The sequence below is a fragment of the Oncorhynchus masou genome, chromosome 22 (genome assembly GCF_036934945.1).
Source record: "Oncorhynchus masou masou isolate Uvic2021 chromosome 22, UVic_Omas_1.1, whole genome shotgun sequence".
In the NCBI taxonomy this organism is placed as follows: Eukaryota; Metazoa; Chordata; class Actinopteri; order Salmoniformes; family Salmonidae; genus Oncorhynchus; species Oncorhynchus masou.
The window spans coordinates 4,266,620-4,288,243 of record NC_088233.1 but is presented as its reverse complement, the minus strand read 5'-3'; the positions used below and the strand labels follow the sequence as shown (position 1 = coordinate 4,288,243).

Below are 21,624 nucleotides of genomic sequence, written 5' to 3'. Positions count from 1 at the left end.
CCCATTGAGGTGGAAGCTACAGAGGTGAGAGGCTTTCCTACCCTGGGTCGTGTTGATTAGAGCTTCATTTTGGCCAAACTTAAAACGATTAAATAATGGCCCAGCATTTTGTAACGGAAAACTAAAATGAGTGCTTCTTATTGGACACATTTAATTCAGATAGTACCTCCTCAAGTTCACTGATTTCGGGATGATTTCTTCCGTTTAGTGCCTACTGAACACGACCCTTCTATTTCAGTTCTTATGACTCGGCTGGTTTGTGACGGCGGCCATCTTGTTTCTGTCTTTCAGTTTGTTAACAGACAATTCATTCTAGACACCACATACAGCGACAAGGAGCAAGGAGTTGAGTGGACCACTGAAACGGAGGTATTTATGCTGCTCGCCTGTTCCTGACTACCTCATCCTTCGTCCTCCATTTTGTATTGACTCTAATATGTCCTCTTCACTGACAGTCCACTGGTTCTCTCCCTACCATCACACAACACTGATGGGTATCTTTTTTTTTGTTGATATAGAAACATTCATAATTTAATAAAAAATGTATCTCTGGTCATTAACAGACAGCATCTGTTAAAGATCCATTGAACATGCTCCACACAAACCAGGTTGTAGACAGGGGTCGGGGAGTAAGGGGCTACATTGATTACAAAACAACATCCTTTACATTACCAGCTAACATATTGTAATGGGATACTTTAAAAAAAATTACAACAAATAATTTTTAAATTCATAAAGGATGTTTGTGAAAGTTGACACCTTTCTGTTTTCGAAATGACATTCAAATCCGCATTGGGGGAAAAAAAGGTGAACGATTCTGACAAGCTCGGGGAAACTGATGACACCAAATACATTTGGATCGCGGGAAAATGGCAGGAATGCGCTTTTGTGAACGACAGTCCAAGATATGTCTTCCAATGGTGCGACTGCTGTCGGCATCCGAAGATGATCCAGCTTGAATAAACGGCTTGGATGTTAGGATGACCGCAGCAGGGATGCAATTAGTCGCGTTTCGGCGAAATTCGCCGTTTTGAATCCAAAACAGATGGCCTACGTGATTCGTGTAGATCCGATGAAGTGTTTTTTTTGGGGGGGGGGGTAGATCACTACTGGCTGTAAGCGAGCGAGTGATGCGCGTTTGGCGCACTACTGGCTGTAAGCGAGCGAGTGATGCGCGTTTGGCGCACTACTGGCTGTAAGCGAGCGAGTGATGCGCGTTTGGCGCACTACTGGCTGTAAGCGAGCGAGTGATGCGCGTTTGGCGCACTACTGGCTGGTGTATCCAACGCTCAGTCAGTCGTTTACATAACAGAATGCAACGCAGCACTCGACTGAAGAGACGACCAATTTACTAGTTACAGCAGCACGTCCCCTGAACGATAACGAAGAGGTAACGTTAAGGTGAGAAGCCATGGAGACGGGGGTGATGAAGCGTACTTCATGAGCTGTGACTGGGAAAAACTACTGGAACTTCGAAAGTTTGAGAAGGGAGAAAGTGGTGGAACAACAATTACATTTTTCACACGCAAATAGCACTTTTCGGTATTGCACAAAGCATGCAATTCCACGAGAGCAGCATTTATTTTTCAACACGAAGCAGTGAGCCCAATCAGTCCTCCATGACGACGAAATCACAATGGACAGATTAGGCTAGTGATTTCTTAGTTTGTGGGTTATGCTCAGGTCTAACACTGTTTTCCCTAATGTATTTCCAATTTTTGAAGCCCCACGAGTATTAAATTAAATGCCTGAATCTGACATGACCAACACAAAGTAAAATGCATTGATTTATGGCCAGCTATGTAAACATTGATTTATCCTGCAAAAAAAATGGAAATATTGTTTGTCTTCTAATGCCTTTTTTTAAGGGGAAAGTAAACTATTCCGATTACTTTAGTTTGGGTAAAAGGTTTAACTGATTACAACTAATGGATTACATTTAGAAAGTAACCAACTCTGGTTGTAAAGCCAGTTTAGGGTTGCAACATTCTAAAAAAAAAAAAACGTAAAATAAACGTTCCCATAATGCCCTTAAACATTTTTTTTTTTTTAAAGGGGAAAGTTTTGCGGGAAAGTATCCGGAGATTTTCAACCCCAGGTCCTCCCGGGTTTCCATGACAACCACTGACCATACTTTCCCCCCAATTTTTTTCTTTCTTTCAGGTGGTGAGTACCATCCTGCAACAGCCTGTACAGTCAGCCCCTCCCCCTATCGCCACAGAGGCCCAATCCACAAACATGGCCACGCCCCCAGGCACACCCCCTGCAGACCAGGTGGTCAGGAAGCAGGAGGTCCAGAACCTCTTGTCACAGATGCAGGGCCCTTACAACTTCATGCAGGTGAGGATTTAAACAACAACTCTATTTAAGACTGTTTTCCCGCAGCGCTAAAGACTAGGCATTATCTCTGACTGGTGACAGATGCAGGGCCCTTACAACTCCGTGCAGGTAAAGAAGCTGAGCTTTTCAAATTGAGAACTTTCATGTACTCGAGGCAATTTATTTTGCAGCAAAGGGCATACAGACTATCGCATATTCAACTGTAAAAGACAACAGAAAATCTGATGTTTACTAAAAGACTGCGGGATAGTGCAAAGATCTTTTTAAAATTAGGGCTATGAAAATATCAAGATACTCGTTAGTGTCGTGGCATGGAAACAGAACGTAAAGCAGGTTTTAACTTCTTTATGAAAAATAGCCTTAATGTTTCAATCAAACAACGTTGTTGTCATCCAGATTCACTTGTATTTTAGGGACGAACGATATATCGGAGAACATATCGGAATCGGACGATATTAGCTAAAAAATGCCAGCATCTGCATCGGCACGATGTGTAGGTTAAACACTGATGTGCAAAACCAATGTCAAAGTTGACGTACATACCTGTATAATGTAGGTAGATGACCTCCATACCTGTATAACATAGGTAGATGACCTACATACCTGTGTAACGTAGGTAGATGACCTCCATACCCGTATAACGTAGGTAGATGACCTCCGTACCTGTATAACGTAGGTAGATGACCTCCGTACCTGTATAACGTAGGTAGATGACCTCCGTACCTGTATAACGTAGGTAGATGACCTCCATACCTGTGTAACGTAGGTAGATGACCTCCATACCTGTGTAACGTAGGTAGATGACCTCCATACCTGTATAACGTAGGTAGATGACCTACATACCTGTATAACGTAGGTAGATGACCTCCATACCTGTATAACGTAGGTAGATGACCTACATACCTGTATAACGTAGGTAGATGACCTGTATAACGTAGGTAGATGACCTACATACCTGTATAACGTAGGTAGATGACCTACATACCTGTATAACGTAGGTAGATGACCTCCGTACCTGTATAACGTAGGTAGATGACCTCCGTACCTGTATAACGTAGGTAGATGACCTCCGTACCTGTATAACGTAGGTAGATGACCTCCGTACCTGTATAACGTAGGTAGATGACCTCCGTACCTGTATAACGTAGGTAGATGACCTACATACAGTGCCTTGCGAAAGTATTCGGCCCCCTTGAACTTTGCGACCTTTTACCACATTTCAGGCTTCAAACATAAAATAATTTTGCACGCCCAATTTTTCAGTTTTTGATTTGTTAAAAAAGTTTGAAATATCCAATAAATGTCGTTCCACTTCATGATTGTGTCCCACTTCTTGTTGATTCTTCACAAAAACATAGAGTTTTATATCTTTATGTTTGAAGCCTGAAATGTGGCAAAAGGTCGCAAAGTTCAAGGGGGCCGAATACTTTCGCAAGGCACTGTACCTGTATAACGTAGGTAGATGACATGCATGCCTACAGTTGAAGTTGGAAGTTTACATACACTTAGGTTGGAGTCATTAAATCTCCAATTCAAAAGTTTTTGTTTTATTAAATTTGAGAATTTAAAATGTCATGGTATATCCTTGTAGGTAAAAATGTCACCAAGGATAATTTAGACATAAACTGCCTTTTTAACAAAGGGGGAAAAATGGCTCAAATCAATACAAATGTCCATTCCAATATCCAGATATTAGATTTAATCGTGCCCGTCCCTAGTACACATAAGAAGCATTGTGCTCCTAGCTGGTTGACTGTGGGACAGATATAGAACTTTGGGCTCCAAGCTGGTTGACTGTGGGACAGATATAGAGTGTTGGGCTCCTAGCTGGTTGACTGTGGGACAGATATAGAGCTTTGGGCTCCTAGCTGGTTGACTGGTTCAGATATAGAGCCTTGGGCTCCTAGCTGGTTGACTGTGGGACAGATATAGAACTTTGGGCTCCTAGCTGGTTGACTGGTTCAGATATAGAGCCTTGGGCTCCTAGCTGGTTGACTGTGGGACAGATATAGAACTTTGGGCTCCAAGCTGGTTGACTGTGGGACAGATATAGAGTGTTGGGCTCCTAGCTGGTTGACTGTGGGACAGATATAGAGCATTGGGCTCCTAGCCGGTTGACTGTGGGACAGATATAGAGCCTTGGGCTCCTAGCTGGTTGACTGTGGGACAGATATAGAGCTTTGGGCTCCTAGCTGGTTGACTGGTTCAGATATAGAGCCTTGGGCTCCTAGCTGGTTGACTGTGGGACAGATATAGAACTTTGGGCTCCTAGCTGGTTGACTGTGGGACAGATATAGAGTGTTGGGCTCCTAGCTGGTTGACTGTGGGACAGATATAGAGCCTTGGGCTCCTAGCTGGTTGACTGTGGGACAGATATAGAGCTTTGGGCTCCTAGCTGGTTGACTGGTTCAGATATAGAGCCCTGGGCTCCTAGCTGGTTGACTGGTTCAGATATAGAGTGTTGGGTTCCGAGCTGGTTGACTGTGGGACAGATATAGAGCCTTGGGCTCCTAGCTGGTTGACTGTGGGATAGATATAGAGCCTTGGGCTCCTAGCTGGTTGACTGGTTCAGATATAGAGCCTTGGGCTCCTAGCTGGTTGACTGGTTCAGATATAGAGTGTTGGGCTCCTAGCTGGTTGACTGGTTCAGATATAGAGCGTTGGGCTCCTAGCTGGTTGACTGTGGGACAGATATAGAGCCTTGGGCTCCTAGCTGGTTGACTGTGGGACAGATATAGAGCCTTGGGCTCCTAGCTGGTTGACTGTGGGACAGATATAGAGCATTGGGCTCCTAGCTGGTTGACTGTGGGACAGATATAGAGCATTGGGCTCCTAGCTGGATGACTGGTTCAGATATAGAGCATTGGGCTCCTAGCTGGTTGACTGTGGGACAGATATAGAGCATTGGGCTCCTAGCTGGATGACTGGTTCAGATATAGAGCATTGGGCTCTTAGCTGGTTGACTGTGGGACAGATATAGAGCCTTGGGCTCCTAGCTGGTTGACTGTGGGACAGATATAGAGCCTTGGGCTCCTAGCTGGTTGACTGTGGGACAGATATAGAGCCTTGGGCTCCTAGCTGGTTGACTGTGGGACAGATATAGAGCCTTGGGCTCCTAGCTGGTTGACTGTGGGACAGATATAGAGCATTGGGCTCCTAGCTGGTTGACTGGTTCAGATATAGAGTGTTGGGCTCCTAGCTGGTTGACTGTGGGACAGATATAGAGCCTTGGGCTCCTAGCTGGTTGACTGTGGGACAGATATAGAGCCTTGGGCTCCTAGCTGGTTGACTGTGGGACAGATATAGAGCATTGGGCTCCTAGCTGGTTGACTGTGGGACAGATATAGAGCCTTGGGCTCCTAGCTGGTTGACTGTGGGACAGATATAGAGCCTTGGGCTCCTAGCTGGTTGACTGTGGGACAGATATAGAGCATTGGGCTCCTAGCTGGTTGACTGTGGGACAGATATAGAGCATTGGGCTCCTAGCTGGTTGACTGTGGGACAGATATAGAGCCTTGGGCTCCTAGCTGGTTGACTGTGGGACAGATATAGAGCCTTGGGCTCCTAGCTGGTTGACTGTGGGACAGATATAGAGCCTTGGGCTCCTAGCTGGTTGACTGTGGGACAGATATAGAGCTTTGGGCTCCTAGCTGGTTGACTGGTTCAGATATAGAGCCCTGGGCTCCTAGCTGGTTGACTGGTTCAGATATAGAGTGTTGGGCTCCTAGCTGGTTGACTGGTTCAGATCTAGAGCGTTGGGCTCCTAGCTGGTTGACTGTGGGACAGATATAGAGCCTTTGGCTCCTAGCTGGTTGACTGTGGGACAGATATAGAGCCTTGGGCTCCTAGCTGGATGACTGGTTCAGATATAGAGCATTGGGCTCCTAGCTGGTTGACTGTGGGACAGATATAGAGCTTTGGGCTCCTAGCTGGTTGACTGTGGGACAGATATAGAGCCTTGGGCTCCTAGCTGGTTGACTGTGGGACAGATATAGAGCCTTGGTCTCCTAGCTGGTTGACTGTGGGACAGATATAGAGCCTTGGGCTCCTAGCTGGTTGACTGTGGGACAGATATAGAGCCTTGGGCTCCTAGCTGGTTGACTATGGGACAGATATAGAGCATTGGGCTCCTAGCTGGTTGACTGTGGGACAGATATAGAGCCTTGGGCTCCTAGCTGGTTGACTATGGGACAGATATAGAGCATTGGGCTCCTAGCTGGTTGACTGGTTCAGATATAGAGTGTTGGGCTCCTAGCTGGTTGACTGTGGGACAGATATAGAGCCTTGGGCTCCTAGCTGGTTGACTGTGGGACAGATATAGAGCCTTGGGCTCCTAGCTGGTTGACTGTGGGACAGATATAGAGCATTGGGCTCCTAGCTGGTTGACTGTGGGACAGATATAGAGCATTGGGCTCCTAGCTGGTTGACTGTGGGACAGATATAGAGCATTGGGCTCCTAGCTGGTTGACTGTGGGACAGATATAGAGCCTTGGGCTCCTAGCTGGTTGACTGTGGGACAGATATAGAGCATTGGGCTCCTAGCTGGTTGACTGTAGGACAGATATAGAGCCTTGGGCTCCTAGCTGGTTGACTGTGGGTCAGATATAGAGCCTTGGGCTCCTAGCTGGTTGACTGTGGGACAGATATAGAGCCTTGGGCTCCTAGCTGGTTGACTGTGGGACAGATATAGAGCATTGGGCTCCTAGCTGGTTGACTGTGGGACAGATATAGAGCCTTGGGCTCCTAGCTGGTTGACTGTGGGACAGATATAGAGCATTGGGCTCCTAGCTGGTTGACTGTGGGACAGATATAGAGCATTGGGCTCCTAGCTGGTTGACTGGTTCAGATATAGAGCCCTGGGCTCCTAGCTGGTTGACTGTGGGACAGATATAGAGTGTTGGGCTCCTAGCTGGTTGACTGTGGGACAGATATAGAGCCCTGGGCTCCTAGCTGGTTGACTGTGGGACAGATATAGAGTGTTGGGCTCCTAGCTGGTTGACTGTGGGACAGATATAGAGCCTTGGGCTCCTAGCTGGTTGACTGTGGGACAGATATAGAGCATTGGGCTCCTAGCTGGTTGACTGTGGGACAGATATAGAGCCCTGGGCTCCTAGCTGGTTGACTGTGGGACAGATATAGAGTGTTGGGCTCCTAGCTGGTTGACTGTGGGACAGATATAGAGCCTTGGGCTCCTAGCTGGTTGACTGTGGGACAGATATAGAGCCTTGGGCTCCTAGCTGGTTGACTGTGGGACAGATATAGAGCCTTGGGCTCCTAGCTGGTTGACTGTGGGACAGATATAGAGCATTGGGCTCCTAGCTGGTTGACTGTGGGACAGATATAGAGCATTGGGCTCCTAGCTGGTTGACTGTGGGACAGATATAGAGCATTGGGCTCCTAGCTGGTTGACTGTGGGACAGATATAGAGCCTTTGGCTCCTAGCTGGTTGACTGTGGGACAGATATAGAGCCTTGGGCTCCTAGCTGGTTGACTGTGGGACAGATATAGAGCATTGGGCTCCTAGCTGGTTGACTGTGGGACAGATATAGAGCATTGGGCTCCTAGCTGGATGACTGGTTCAGATATAGAGCATTGGGCTCCTAGCTGGTTGACTGTGGGACAGATATAGAGCCTTGGGCTCCTAGCTGGTTGACTGTGGGACAGATATAGAGCCTTGGGCTCCTAGCTGGTTGACTGTGGGACAGATATAGAGCCTTGGTCTCCTAGCTGGTTGACTGTGGGACAGATATAGAGCCTTGGGCTCCTAGCTGGTTGACTGTGGGACAGATATAGAGCCTTGGGCTCCTAGCTGGTTGACTATGGGACAGATATAGAGCATTGGGCTCCTAGCTGGTTGACTGTGGGACAGATATAGAGCCTTGGGCTCCTAGCTGGTTGACTATGGGACAGATATAGAGCATTGGGCTCCTAGCTGGTTGACTGGTTCAGATATAGAGTGTTGGGCTCCTAGCTGGTTGACTGTGGGACAGATATAGAGCCTTGGGCTCCTAGCTGGTTGACTGTGGGACAGATATAGAGCCTTGGGCTCCTAGCTGGTTGACTGTGGGACAGATATAGAGCATTGGGCTCCTAGCTGGTTGACTGTGGGACAGATATAGAGCATTGGGCTCCTAGCTGGTTGACTGTGGGACAGATATAGAGCATTGGGCTCCTAGCTGGTTGACTGTGGGACAGATATAGAGCATTGGGCTCCTAGCTGGTTGACTGTGGGACAGATATAGAGCATTGGGCTCCTAGCTGGTTGACTGTAGGACAGATATAGAGCCTTGGGCTCCTAGCTGGTTGACTGTGGGTCAGATATAGAGCCTTGGGCTCCTAGCTGGTTGACTGTGGGACAGATATAGAGCCTTGGGCTCCTAGCTGGTTGACTGTGGGACAGATATAGAGCATTGGGCTCCTAGCTGGTTGACTGTGGGACAGATATAGAGCCTTGGGCTCCTAGCTGGTTGACTGTGGGACAGATATAGAGCCTTGGGCTCCTAGCTGGTTGACTGTGGGACAGATATAGAGCCTTGGGCTCCTAGCTGGTTGACTGTGGGACAGATATAGAGCATTGGGCTCCTAGCTGGTTGACTGTGGGACAGATATAGAGCATTGGGCTCCTAGCTGGTTGACTGTGGGACAGATATAGAGCATTGGGCTCCTAGCTGGTTGACTGTGGGACAGATATAGAGCCTTGGGCTCCTAGCTGGTTGACTGTGGGACAGATATAGAGCATTGGGCTCTAGCTGGTTGACTGTAGGACAGATATAGAGCCTTGGGCTCCTAGCTGGTTGACTGTGGGTCAGATATAGAGCCTTGGGCTCCTAGCTGGTTGACTGTGGGACAGATATAGAGCCTTGGGCTCCTAGCTGGTTGACTGTGGGACAGATATAGAGCATTGGGCTCCTAGCTGGTTGACTGTGGGACAGATATAGAGCCTTGGGCTCCTAGCTGGTTGACTGTGGGACAGATATAGAGCATTGGGCTCCTAGCTGGTTGACTGTGGGACAGATATAGAGCATTGGGCTCCTAGCTGGTTGACTGGTTCAGATATAGAGCCCTGGGCTCCTAGCTGGTTGACTGTGGGACAGATATAGACTGTTGGGCTCCTAGCTGGTTGACTGTGGGACAGATATAGAGCCCTGGGCTCCTAGCTGGTTGACTGTGGGACAGATATAGAGTGTTGGGCTCCTAGCTGGTTGACTGTGGGACAGATATAGAGCCTTGGGCTCCTAGCTGGTTGACTGTGGGACAGATATAGAGCATTGGGCTCCTAGCTGGTTGACTGTGGGACAGATATAGAGCCCTGGGCTCCTAGCTGGTTGACTGTGGGACAGATATAGAGTGTTGGGCTCCTAGCTGGTTGACTGTGGGACAGATATAGAGCCTTGGGCTCCTAGCTGGTTGACTGTGGGACAGATATAGAGCCTTGGGCTCCTAGCTGGTTGACTGTGGGACAGATATAGAGCCTTGGGCTCCTAGCTGGTTGACTGTGGGACAGATATAGAGCATTGGGCTCCTAGCTGGTTGACTGTGGGACAGATATAGAGCATTGGGCTCCTAGCTGGTTGACTGTGGGACAGATATAGAGCATTGGGCTCCTAGCTGGTTGACTGTGGGACAGATATAGAGCCTTTGGCTCCTAGCTGGTTGACTGTGGGACAGATATAGAGCCTTGGGCTCCTAGCTGGTTGACTGTGGGACAGATATAGAGCATTGGGCTCCTAGCTGGTTGACTGTGGGACAGATATAGAGCATTGGGCTCCTAGCTGGATGACTGGTTCAGATATAGAGCATTGGGCTCCTAGCTGGTTGACTGTGGGACAGATATAGAGCCTTGGGCTCCTAGCTGGTTGACTGTGGGACAGATATAGAGCCTTGGGCTCCTAGCTGGTTGACTGTGGGACAGATATAGAGCCTTGGTCTCCTAGCTGGTTGACTGTGGGACAGATATAGAGCCTTGGGCTCCTAGCTGGTTGACTGTGGGACAGATATAGAGCCTTGGGCTCCTAGCTGGTTGACTGTGGGACAGATATAGAGCCTTGGGCTCCTAGCTGGTTGACTGTGGGACAGATATAGAGCATTGGGCTCCTAGCTGGTTGACTGTGGGACAGATATAGAGCATTGGGCTCCTAGCTGGTTGACTGTGGGACAGATATAGAGCATTGGGCTCCTAGCTGGTTGACTGTGGGACAGATATAGAGCCTTTGGCTCCTAGCTGGTTGACTGTGGGACAGATATAGAGCCTTGGGCTCCTAGCTGGTTGACTGTGGGACAGATATAGAGCATTGGGCTCCTAGCTGGTTGACTGTGGGACAGATATAGAGCATTGGGCTCCTAGCTGGATGACTGGTTCAGATATAGAGCATTGGGCTCCTAGCTGGTTGACTGTGGGACAGATATAGAGCCTTGGGCTCCTAGCTGGTTGACTGTGGGACAGATATAGAGCCTTGGGCTCCTAGCTGGTTGACTGTGGGACAGATATAGAGCCTTGGTCTCCTAGCTGGTTGACTGTGGGACAGATATAGAGCCTTGGGCTCCTAGCTGGTTGACTGTGGGACAGATATAGAGCCTTGGGCTCCTAGCTGGTTGACTATGGGACAGATATAGAGCATTGGGCTCCTAGCTGGTTGACTGTGGGACAGATATAGAGCCTTGGGCTCCTAGCTGGTTGACTATGGGACAGATATAGAGCATTGGGCTCCTAGCTGGTTGACTGGTTCAGATATAGAGTGTTGGGCTCCTAGCTGGTTGACTGTGGGACAGATATAGAGCCTTGGGCTCCTAGCTGGTTGACTGTGGGACAGATATAGAGCCTTGGGCTCCTAGCTGGTTGACTGTGGGACAGATATAGAGCATTGGGCTCCTAGCTGGTTGACTGTGGGACAGATATAGAGCATTGGGCTCCTAGCTGGTTGACTGTGGGACAGATATAGAGCATTGGGCTCCTAGCTGGTTGACTGTGGGACAGATATAGAGCCTTGGGCTCCTAGCTGGTTGACTGTGGGACAGATATAGAGCATTGGGCTCCTAGCTGGTTGACTGTAGGACAGATATAGAGCCTTGGGCTCCTAGCTGGTTGACTGTGGGTCAGATATAGAGCCTTGGGCTCCTAGCTGGTTGACTGTGGGACAGATATAGAGCCTTGGGCTCCTAGCTGGTTGACTGTGGGACAGATATAGAGCATTGGGCTCCTAGCTGGTTGACTGTGGGACAGATATAGAGCCTTGGGCTCCTAGCTGGTTGACTGTGGGACAGATATAGAGCATTGGGCTCCTAGCTGGTTGACTGTGGGACAGATATAGAGCATTGGGCTCCTAGCTGGTTGACTGGTTCAGATATAGAGCCCTGGGCTCCTAGCTGGTTGACTGTGGGACTGGGACAGATATAGAGTGTTGGGCTCCTAGCTGGTTGACTGTGGGACAGATATAGAGCCCTGGGCTCCTAGCTGGTTGACTGTGGGACAGATATAGAGTGTTGGGCTCCTAGCTGGTTGACTGTGGGACAGATATAGAGCCTTGGGCTCCTAGCTGGTTGACTGTGGGACAGATATAGAGCATTGGGCTCCTAGCTGGTTGACTGTGGGACAGATATAGAGCCCTGGGCTCCTAGCTGGTTGACTGTGGGACAGATATAGAGTGTTGGGCTCCTAGCTGGTTGACTGTGGGACAGATATAGAGCCTTGGGCTCCTAGCTGGTTGACTGTGGGACAGATATAGAGCCTTGGGCTCCTAGCTGGTTGACTGTGGGACAGATATAGAGCCTTGGGCTCCTAGCTGGTTGACTGTGGGACAGATATAGAGCATTGGGCTCCTAGCTGGTTGACTGTGGGACAGATATAGAGCATTGGGCTCCTAGCTGGTTGACTGTGGGACAGATATAGAGCATTGGGCTCCTAGCTGGTTGACTGTGGGACAGATATAGAGCCTTGGGCTCCTAGCTGGTTGACTGTGGGACAGATATAGAGCATTGGGCTCCTAGCTGGTTGACTGTAGGACAGATATAGAGCCTTGGGCTCCTAGCTGGTTGACTGTGGGACAGATATAGAGCCTTGGGCTCCTAGCTGGTTGACTGTGGGACAGATATAGAGCATAGGGCTCCTAGCTGGTTGACTGTGGGACAGATATAGAGCATTGGGCTCCTAGCTGGTTGACTGTGGGACAGATATAGAGCCTTGGGCTCCTAGCTGGTTGACTATGGGACAGATATAGAGCATTGGGCTCCTAGCTGGTTGACTGTGGGACAGATATAGAGCCTTGGGCTCCTAGCTGGTTGACTATGGGACAGATATAGAGCATTGGGCTCCTAGCTGGTTGACTGGTTCAGATATAGAGTGTTGGGCTCCTAGCTGGTTGACTGTGGGACAGATATAGAGCCTTGGGCTCCTAGCTGGTTGACTGTGGGACAGATATAGAGCCTTGGGCTCCTAGCTGGTTGACTGTGGGACAGATATAGAGCATTGGGCTCCTAGCTGGTTGACTGTGGGACAGATATAGAGCATTGGGCTCCTAGCTGGTTGACTGTGGGACAGATATAGAGCATTGGGCTCCTAGCTGGTTGACTGTGGGACAGATATAGAGCCTTGGGCTCCTAGCTGGTTGACTGTGGGACAGATATAGAGCATTGGGCTCCTAGCTGGTTGACTGTAGGACAGATATAGAGCCTTGGGCTCCTAGCTGGTTGACTGTGGGTCAGATATAGAGCCTTGGGCTCCTAGCTGGTTGACTGTGGGACAGATATAGAGCCTTGGGCTCCTAGCTGGTTGACTGTGGGACAGATATAGAGCATTGGGCTCCTAGCTGGTTGACTGTGGGACAGATATAGAGCCTTGGGCTCCTAGCTGGTTGACTGTGGGACAGATATAGAGCATTGGGCTCCTAGCTGGTTGACTGTGGGACAGATATAGAGCATTGGGCTCCTAGCTGGTTGACTGGTTCAGATATAGAGCCCTGGGCTCCTAGCTGGTTGACTGTGGGACAGATATAGAGTGTTGGGCTCCTAGCTGGTTGACTGTGGGACAGATATAGAGCCCTGGGCTCCTAGCTGGTTGACTGTGGGACAGATATAGAGTGTTGGGCTCCTAGCTGGTTGACTGTGGGACAGATATAGAGCCTTGGGCTCCTAGCTGGTTGACTGTGGGACAGATATAGAGCATTGGGCTCCTAGCTGGTTGACTGTGGGACAGATATAGAGCCCTGGGCTCCTAGCTGGTTGACTGTGGGACAGATATAGAGTGTTGGGCTCCTAGCTGGTTGACTGTGGGACAGATATAGAGCCTTGGGCTCCTAGCTGGTTGACTGTGGGACAGATATAGAGCCTTGGGCTCCTAGCTGGTTGACTGTGGGACAGATATAGAGCCTTGGGCTCCTAGCTGGTTGACTGTGGGACAGATATAGAGCATTGGGCTCCTAGCTGGTTGACTGTAGGACAGATATAGAGCCTTGGGCTCCTAGCTGGTTGACTGTGGGACAGATATAGAGCCTTGGGCTCCTAGCTGGTTGACTGTGGGACAGATATAGAGCATAGGGCTCCTAGCTGGTTGACTGTGGGACAGATATAGAGCATTGGGCTCCTAGCTGGTTGACTGTGGGACAGATATAGAGCATTGGGCTCCTAGCTGGTTGACTGTGGGACAGATATAGAGCTTTGGGCTCCTAGCTGGTTGACTGTGGGACAGATATAGAGCCTTGGGCTCCTAGCTGGTTGACTGTGGGACAGATATAGAGCCTTGGGCTCCTAGCTGGTTGACTGTGGGACAGATATAGAGCATTGGGCTCCTAGCTGGTTGACTGGTTCAGATATAGAGCCCTGGGCTCCTAGCTGGTTGACTGTGGGACAGATATAGAGCCTTGGGCTCCTAGCTGGTTGACTGTGGGACAGATATAGAGCATTGGGCTCCTAGCTGGTTGACTGTGGGACAGATATAGAGCATTGGGCTCCTAGCTGGTTGACTGTGGGACAGATATAGAGCCTTGGGCTCCTAGCTGGTTGACTGTGGGACAGATATAGAGCATTGGGCTCCTAGCTGGTTGACTGTGGGACAGATATAGAGCATTGGGCTCCTAGCTGGTTGACTGGTTCAGATATAGAGCACTGGGCTCCTAGCTGGTTGACTGTGGGACAGATATAGAGTGTTGGGCTCCTAGCTGGTTGACTGTGGGACAGATATAGAGCCCTGGGCTCCTAGCTGGTTGACTGTGGGACAGATATAGAGTGTTGGGCTCCTAGCTGGTTGACTGTGGGACAGATATAGAGCATTGGGCTCCTAGCTGGTTGACTGTGGGACAGATATAGAGCCCTGGGCTCCTAGCTGGTTGACTGTGGGACAGATATAGAGTGTTGGGCTCCTAGCTGGTTGACTGTGGGACAGATATAGAGCCTTGGGCTCCTAGCTGGTTGACTGTGGGACAGATATAGAGCCTTGGGCTCCTAGCTGGTTGACTGTGGGACAGATATAGAGCCTTGGGCTCCTAGCTGGTTGACTGTGGGACAGATATAGAGCATTGGGCTCCTAGCTGGTTGACTGTGGGACAGATATAGAGCATTGGGCTCCTAGCTGGTTGACTGTGGGACAGATATAGAGCTTTGGGCTCCTAGCTGGTTGACTGGTTCAGATATAGAGCCTTGGGCTCCTAGCTGGTTGACTGTGGGACAGATATAGAACTTTGGGCTCCTAGCTGGTTGACTGTGGGACAGATATAGAGTGTTGGGCTCCTAGCTGGTTGACTGTGGGACAGATATAGAGCATTGGGCTCCTAGCCGGTTGACTGTGGGACAGATATAGAGCCTTGGGCTCCTAGCTGGTTGACTGTGGGACAGATATAGAGTGTTGGGCTCCTAGCTGGTTGACTGTGGGACAGATATAGAGCCTTGGGCTCCTAGCTGGTTGACTGTGGGACAGATATAGAGCATTGGGCTCCTAGCTGGTTGACTGTGGGACAGATATAGAGCCCTGGGCTCCTAGCTGGTTGACTGTGGGACAGATATAGAGTGTTGGGCTCCTAGCTGGTTGACTGTGGGACAGATATAGAGCCTTGGGCTCCTAGCTGGTTGACTGTGGGACAGATATAGAGCCTTGGGCTCCTAGCTGGTTGACTGTGGGACAGATATAGAGCCTTGGGCTCCTAGCTGGTTGACTGTGGGACAGATATAGAGCATTGGGCTCCTAGCTGGTTGACTGTGGGACAGATATAGAGCATTGGGCTCCTAGCTGGTTGACTGTGGGACAGATATAGAGCATTGGGCTCCTAGCTGGTTGACTGTGGGACAGATATAGAGCCTTGGGCTCCTAGCTGGTTGACTGTGGGACAGATATAGAGCATTGGGCTCCTAGCTGGTTGACTGTAGGACAGATATAGAGCCTTGGGCTCCTAGCTGGTTGACTGTGGGACAGATATAGAGCCTTGGGCTCCTAGCTGGTTGACTGTGGGACAGATATAGAGCATAGGGCTCCTAGCTGGTTGACTGTGGGACAGATATAGAGCATTGGGCTCCTAGCTGGTTGACTGTGGGACAGATATAGAGCATTGGGCTCCTAGCTGGTTGACTGTGGGACAGATATAGAGCTTTGGGCTCCTAGCTGGTTGACTGTGGGACAGATATAGAGCCTTGGGCTCCTAGCTGGTTGACTGTGGGACAGATATAGAGCCTTGGGCTCCTAGCTGGTTGACTGTGGGACAGATATAGAGCATTGGGCTCCTAGCTGGTTGACTGGTTCAGATATAGAGCCCTGGGCTCCTAGCTGGTTGACTGTGGGACAGATATAGAGCCTTGGGCTCCTAGCTGGTTGACTGTGGGACAGATATAGAGCATTGGGCTCCTAGCTGGTTGACTGTGGGACAGATATAGAGCATTGGGCTCCTAGCTGGTTGACTGTGGGACAGATATAGAGCCTTGGGCTCCTAGCTGGTTGACTGTGGGACAGATATAGAGCATTGGGCTCCTAGCTGGTTGACTGTGGGACAGATATAGAGCATTGGGCTCCTAGCTGGTTGACTGGTTCAGATATAGAGCACTGGGCTCCTAGCTGGTTGACTGTGGGACAGATATAGAGTGTTGGGCTCCTAGCTGGTTGACTGTGGGACAGATATAGAGCCCTGGGCTCCTAGCTGGTTGACTGTGGGACAGATATAGAGTGTTGGGCTCCTAGCTGGTTGACTGTGGGACAGATATAGAGCATTGGGCTCCTAGCTGGTTGACTGTGGGACAGATATAGAGCCCTGGGCTCCTAGCTGGTTGACTGTGGGACAGATATAGAGTGTTGGGCTCCTAGCTGGTTGACTGTGGGACAGATATAGAGCCTTGGGCTCCTAGCTGGTTGACTGTGGGACAGATATAGAGCCTTGGGCTCCTAGCTGGTTGACTGTGGGACAGATATAGAGCATTGGGCTCCTAGCTGGTTGACTGTGGGACAGATATAGAGCATTGGGCTCCTAGCTGGTTGACTGTGGGACAGATATAGAGCTTTGGGCTCCTAGCTGGTTGACTGGTTCAGATATAGAGCCTTGGGCTCCTAGCTGGTTGACTGTGGGACAGATATAGAACTTTGGGCTCCTAGCTGGTTGACTGTGGGACAGATATAGAGTGTTGGGCTCCTAGCTGGTTGACTGTGGGACAGATATAGAGCATTGGGCTCCTAGCCGGTTGACTGTGGGACAGATATAGAGCCTTGGGCTCCTAGCTGGTTGACTGTGGGACAGATATAGAGTGTTGGGCTCCTAGCTGGTTGACTGTGGGACAGATATAGAGCCTTGGGCTCCTAGCTGGTTGACTGTGGGACAGATATAGAGCCTTGGGCTCCTAGCTGGTTGACTGTGGGACAGATATAGAGCCTTGGGCTCCTAGCTGGTTGACTGTGGGACAGATATAGAGAATTGGGCTCCTAGCTGGTTGACTGTGGGACAGATATAGAGCATTGGGCTCCTAGCTGGTTGACTGTGGGACAGATATAGAGCATTGGGCTCCTAGCTGGTTGACTGTGGGACAGATATAGAGCCTTGGGCTCCTAGCTGGTTGACTGTGGGACAGATATAGAGCATTGGGCTCCTAGCTGGTTGACTGTAGGACAGATATAGAGCCTTGGGCTCCTAGCTGGTTGACTGTGGGACAGATATAGAGCCTTGGGCTCCTAGCTGGTTGACTGTGGGACAGATATAGAGCATAGGGCTCCTAGCTGGTTGACTGTGGGACAGATATAGAGCATTGGGCTCCTAGCTGGTTGACTGTGGGACAGATATAGAGCATTGGGCTCCTAGCTGGTTGACTGTGGGACAGATATAGAGCTTTGGGCTCCTAGCTGGTTGACTGTGGGACAGATATAGAGCCTTGGGCTCCTAGCTGGTTGACTGTGGGACAGATATAGAGCCTTGGGCTCCTAGCTGGTTGACTGTGGGACAGATATAGAGCATTGGGCTCCTAGCTGGTTGACTGGTTCAGATATAGAGCCCTGGGCTCCTAGCTGGTTGACTGTGGGACAGATATAGAGCCTTGGGCTCCTAGCTGGTTGACTGTGGGACAGATATAGAGCATTGGGCTCCTAGCTGGTTGACTGTGGGACAGATATAGAGCATTGGGCTCCTAGCTGGTTGACTGTGGGACAGATATAGAGCCTTGGGCTCCTAGCTGGTTGACTGTGGGACAGATATAGAGCATTGGGCTCCTAGCTGGTTGACTGTGGGACAGATATAGAGCATTGGGCTCCTAGCTGGTTGACTGGTTCAGATATAGAGCACTGGGCTCCTAGCTGGTTGACTGTGGGACAGATATAGAGTGTTGGGCTCCTAGCTGGTTGACTGTGGGACAGATATAGAGCCCTGGGCTCCTAGCTGGTTGACTGTGGGACAGATATAGAGTGTTGGGCTCCTAGCTGGTTGACTGTGGGACAGATATAGAGCATTGGGCTCCTAGCTGGTTGACTGTGGGACAGATATAGAGCCCTGGGCTCCTAGCTGGTTGACTGTGGGACAGATATAGAGTGTTGGGCTCCTAGCTGGTTGACTGTGGGACAGATATAGAGCCTTGGGCTCCTAGCTGGTTGACTGTGGGACAGATATAGAGCCTTGGGCTCCTAGCTGGTTGACTGTGGGACAGATATAGAGCCTTGGGCTCCTAGCTGGTTGACTGTGGGACAGATATAGAGCATTGGGCTCCTAGCTGGTTGACTGTGGGACAGATATAGAGCATTGGGCTCCTAGCTGGTTGACTGTGGGACAGATATAGAGCTTTGGGCTCCTAGCTGGTTGACTGGTTCAGATATAGAGCCTTGGGCTCCTAGCTGGTTGACTGTGGGACAGATATAGAACTTTGGGCTCCTAGCTGGTTGACTGTGGGACAGATATAGAGTGTTGGGCTCCTAGCTGGTTGACTGTGGGACAGATATAGAGCATTGGGCTCCTAGCCGGTTGACTGTGGGACAGATATAGAGCCTTGGGCTCCTAGCTGGTTGACTGTGGGACAGATATAGAGCTTTGGGCTCCTAGCTGGTTGACTGGTTCAGATATAGAGCCCTGGGCTCCTAGCTGGTTGACTGGTTCAGATATAGAGTGTTGGGCTCCTAGCTGGTTGACTGTGGGACAGATATAGAGCCTTGGGCTCCTAGCTGGTTGACTGTGGGATAGATATAGAGCCTTGGGCTCCTAGCTGGTTGACTGGTTCAGATATAGAGCATTGGGCTCCTAGCTGGTTGACTGGTTCAGATATAGAGTGTTGGGCTCCTAGCTGGTTGACTGGTTCAGATATAGAGTGTTGGGCTCCTAGCTGGTTGACTGTGGGACAGATATAGAGCCTTGGGCTCCTAGCTGGTTGACTGTGGGACAGATATAGAGCCTTGGGCTCCTAGCTGGTTGACTGTGGGACAGATATAGAGCCTTGGGCTCCTAGCTGGTTGACTGTGGGACTATAGCCTTGGGCTTGCTGGCTGGTTCAGATCTGACTGTGGGACAGATATAGAGCATTGGGCTCCTAGCTGGATGACTGGTTCAGATATAGAGCATTGGGCTCCTAGCTGGTTGACTGTGGGACAGATATAGAGCATTGGGCTCCTAGCTGGATGACTGGTTCAGATATAGAGCATTGGGCTCTTAGCTGGTTGACTGTGGGACAGATATAGAGCCTTGGGCTCCTAGCTGGTTGACTGTGGGACAGATATAGAGCCTTGGGCTCCTAGCTGGTTGACTGTGGGACAGATATAGAGCCTTGGGCTCCTAGCTGGTTGACTGTGGGACAGATATAGAGCCTTGGGCTCCTAGCTGGTTGACTGTGGGACAGATATAGAGCATTGGGCTCCTAGCTGGTTGACTGTGGGACAGATATAGAGCCTTGGGCTCCTAGCTGGTTGACTGTGGGACAGATATAGAGCATTGGGCTCCTAGCTGGTTGACTGTGGGACAGATATAGAGCATTGGGCTCCTAGCTGGTTGACTGGTTCAGATATAGAGCCCTGGGCTCCTAGCTGGTTGACTGTGGGACAGATATAGAGTGTTGGGCTCCTAGCTGGTTGACTGTGGGACAGATATAGAGCATTGGGCTCCTAGCTGGTTGACTGGTTCAGATATAGAGCCTTGGGCTCCTAGCTGGTTGACTGTGGGACAGATATAGAGCCTTGGGCTCCTAGCTGGTTGACTGTGGGACAGATATAGAGCATTGGACTCCTAGCTGGTTGACTGTGGGACAGATATAGAGCCCTGGGCTCCTAGCTGGTTGACTGTGGGACAGATATAGAGTGTTGGGCTCCTAGCTGGTTGACTGTGGGACAGATATAGAGCCTTGGGCTCCTAGCTGGTTGACTGTGGGACAGATATAGAGCCTTGGGCTCCTAGCTGGTTGACTGTGGGACAGATATAGAGCCTTGGGCTCCTAGCTTGTTAACTGTGGGACAGATATAGAGCATTGGGCTCCTAGCTGGTTGACTGTGGGACAGATATAGAGCATTGGGCTCCTAGCTGGTTGACTGTGGGACAGATATAGAGCCTTGGGCTCCTAGCTGGTTGACTGTGGGACAGATATAGAGCATTGGGCTCCTAGCTGGTTGACTGTGGGACAGATATAGAGCATTGGGCTCCTAGCTGGTTGACTGGTTCAGATATAGAGCACTGGGCTCCTAGCTGGTTGACTGTGGGACAGATATAGAGTGTTGGGCTCCTAGCTGGTTGACTGTGGGACAGATATAGAGCCCTGGGCTCCTAGCTGGTTGACTGTGGGACAGATATAGAGTGTTGGGCTCCTAGCTGGTTGACTGTGGGACAGATATAGAGCATTGGGCTCCTAGCTGGTTGACTGTGGGACAGATATAGAGCCCTGGGCTCCTAGCTGGTTGACTGTGGGACAGATATAGAGTGTTGGGCTCCTAGCTGGTTGACTGTGGGACAGATATAGAGCCTTGGGCTCCTAGCTGGTTGACTGTGGGACAGATATAGAGCCTTGGGCTCCTAGCTGGTTGACTGTGGGACAGATATAGAGCCTTGGGCTCCTAGCTGGTTGACTGTGGGACAGATATAGAGCATTGGGCTCCTAGCTGGTTGACTGTGGGACAGATATAGAGCATTGGGCTCCTAGCTGGTTGACTGTGGGACAGATATAGAGCTTTGGGCTCCTAGCTGGTTGACTGGTTCAGATATAGAGCCTTGGGCTCCTAGCTGGTTGACTGTGGGACAGATATAGAACTTTGGGCTCCTAGCTGGTTGACTGTGGGACAGATATAGAGTGTTGGGCTCCTAGCTGGTTGACTGTGGGACAGATATAGAGCATTGGGCTCCTAGCCGGTTGACTGTGGGACAGATATAGAGCCTTGGGCTCCTAGCTGGTTGACTGTGGGACAGATATAGAGTGTTGGGCTCCTAGCTGGTTGACTGTGGGACAGATATAGAGCCTTGGGCTCCTAGCTGGTTGACTGTGGGACAGATATAGAGCCTTGGGCTCCTAGCTGGTTGACTGTGGGACAGATATAGAGCCTTGGGCTCCTAGCTGGTTGACTGTGGGACAGATATAGAGAATTGGGCTCCTAGCTGGTTGACTGTGGGACAGATATAGAGCATTGGGCTCCTAGCTGGTTGACTGTGGGACAGATATAGAGCATTGGGCTCCTAGCTGGTTGACTGTGGGACAGATATAGAGCCTTGGGCTCCTAGCTGGTTGACTGTGGGACAGATATAGAGCATTGGGCTCCTAGCTGGTTGACTGTAGGACAGATATAGAGCCTTGGGCTCCTAGCTGGTTGACTGTGGGACAGATATAGAGCCTTGGGCTCCTAGCTGGTTGACTGTGGGACAGATATAGAGCATAGGG

The 21,624-nt window shown here is 50.2% G+C and overlaps 1 pseudogene; it reads left to right on the top strand.

Moving 5' to 3' along the window:
* The window catches only part of LOC135508912 (caprin-1-like), a 107,735-nt pseudogene that overhangs the window by 27,678 nt on the left and 58,433 nt on the right, over window positions 1-21,624 (top strand).